We start from the raw sequence: 2,945 nt of genomic DNA on the forward strand, positions 1-2,945 counted from the left end.
AAAATATCCTAGACCTTGAACTTGAAAGAAGAAACTTCTTCATTGTGAATCATATTATTTATACCGTCGTCATAGGTAATATAGCTGTTTCCTGTAATATCTCAGAATGTATTTATTTCATTTGGTAATTGTTGATGACGATAATGTGGTAATAATTTATTTCAAATTGATGTAGAAATTAAACAATTGAATGAATCAACACTACTTTTCTGCAAAAGCCTTCAAGAAATTGCACTTTGAAAATTGATCCAAAACTTAAAATTAAATAAAAGATTTTACGCAATAATTTTTTCTAAAAATATTGATTTTAGCATTTACATCGTGGATTTTGTTTTGTCCAAATGTTTTTCCAGAATATATAGCCAAAGAAGTCTGTTTGTTTCTTAGTAATACACTTTTCTATTTTTTCTTAAAACCTTTCTCAAAGCCCCCGGACTGTGTGTATCATTTCTTTGAAGAATAGCAGTTTTTAGAAGATGTTTTGTTAATATGTAACTACTGGTGAAATTAAATTTTTTGTTATTTTAAGTTAATATAAAATTCTAAAACTAGAAACAGAAAGTCTTGAGCTCTGATGTTCAAATTATTGCCAAAAACTTTCTGAGACCTTTGAAAGTGTGATTTATATATAAATAAAATATGACAGTTAAAAAAGGTTTTAAATGCTGAGTTAATCTGTAAAAGCATTTTATTCTTTAACTGGTAATAGTAAAATAATATTTAAGATATAAATTAAAAGATTTATATAAAATTTTATTACTATATTTTAATTTCATAAATTGGTGGTGCAACTCATAATTTTGTTTGCGTATTTGTTACATTAGCAAGACAATTTAAGTTTATAAATTAAAAAATTATGAGTTTATTTTCAAAATTTAAACCCTGGAATATGGAGTCGTTTTGTAAATTTTCTGCCTTTTTGCCAAACCCTGCTTTGTACGAACTAAGACAAAAAAGGGAAATTTAGTAAAGAAAAAAATCCCTAAAATTCATAATACACTGCGATCATTTTAAAAGCCTGGGCGTCGAAAATTCTGCATCGGTTCCTTTCTCATTGTGAGGTCACGATTTCCATTCCAAGTCATTCCTCCTACAATTCTCATGCCTGCCGAAAATTAGAGCTCGTACAAAAAAAATCGTTATTTTGCATGCAGGAATTTGGAATTTAGTAAATCGGTGCATTCGCTCTGCACGAGCAACTTGGAAGAAACAAAAGGGCGTCTTTGTTCGCATCATAAATTACACTTGAAACGACAAACAAGCAGATTCAAAGGAAGTAAAGCGTGTGTACCTTGCAGGACGATATTTCATCTGACTGAATGGCCGCGGAGTTGCAAGCGCGGTCGGCATTACGGACAATGAGCAATTCCATCATAGCGAATTCCTGCACACGCCGTTCTCCCCTCGCAGCGGCTACAGTATGTACGAACGATTAATTTGCCTACATAGACGCTGGTCGAGTCGTAAATTCTTGTTTAACAATGTTTTTCTCGCGGCGCTCGTCGGAATGCCCCATTGCCCCCTTCACTGCGATGGTGGAGAAAAGTGAGAAGGAGAGAAGAGCTAGGCGCACAAACAAACATTCGGCGTTAATTTTTCTAATGGGTTCGCCAGTCTGAGCCTCCTTTTTTTTCTCCGAATTGGTTCCGCTCAATTCCTTCTGATCCGTCAGATTTATGGTGCAGCTTAAGGAGCGGCGGTTCCTTTTTTCTTTATCCCACAATCTGCCCAAACCAAGCGCTTATTACTGGCTCTCTGTTATTGAACACCATATTTGGTTTCTATATACTGACGAGATTACTCTTATATTGGACTGGATTATTTTATACAATTCGAGTTGCGCAATATTCACGCGTGTTAAGAAAAAGAAGAAACTGGATAATCACATTCACTTTTGAATTCTTCAAAAATATATTGTTGCAAATTTAGTACATACGGTGCAATTATCCCCGAAAAATTGTCTTTGTCAAATTTCGGTTTTTGGTTTAAGAAGAAAAATTGCACCTTTTGACAACATTTGTTTCATAAGATTTTTTTGTTGTATTAGGAAAAAAAATATTCATCATATTTGACTAACGTTTCGGTGTGATTGATTTTTTAGTGCAGTATCTAACTTGCGTTAATTGTTTTATTCCGTTGGGTAATTACCACGTAGTATAAATTTAATGCCTACGAAAGTCTATACTTATTATGTTCCATTCAGATTATTAATTAAATAACAATTTAGGTGAGATTATTAAACCACCGATAGTGCAACTGATTAGAAAATAAATATTTCTAAGATTATTAAAGGATAAGGGAATGATTCAAAGCTTATAAAAATTTTAAATACTAAAATGGAATAAAATTTAAGAGCATAAAAATCTGAAAAAGTTTTTTAAAAAAATATTTAAAAAAAAGTAAAAAAGTATAATTAAAATTTTTAAAATTAATTTATTTAAATAAATTTTTTAAAATTTTTAAACTACACAATTTTTACAGGTACAATGTATTTTAATTTAGTTAATAGTATTGTGAAAGCTGCATATCACTTAGCATTATTATAGTTATTATTATAATTTAACATCATATTGAAGTCTTCGTTCATGAATTACAAAGTTACAGTAGAAAACTAAAATAAAAGTAACAAAGACACTTACTTAAAATGAACTATGTATGTAATCGGTTTAGCGATAATCCTTGCACATTTAAAGTAATCTTATAATATCGTCCTGGAGCGGAGAATTTGTGCATCGCTCAATAAACACTCCAAATTTCATTGTCGAATGGATTGTTGCCCATTTCTTGCCCGAATGAAGTTTGACTTTGACTTTTGAGTCATGCGCTTCCAGGACTGTATTATTTATTTCACTGTCAGCATTAAGAAATCTCAATTATATCTCATGAATATACATATTAAATGTGTTCAGGAAATAATTTTCAAGCAAACAGAACTAAAACTATCC

This window comes from Cloeon dipterum, chromosome 3, assembly GCF_949628265.1.
Source record: "Cloeon dipterum chromosome 3, ieCloDipt1.1, whole genome shotgun sequence".
Lineage (NCBI taxonomy): Eukaryota > Metazoa > Arthropoda > Insecta > Ephemeroptera > Baetidae > Cloeon > Cloeon dipterum.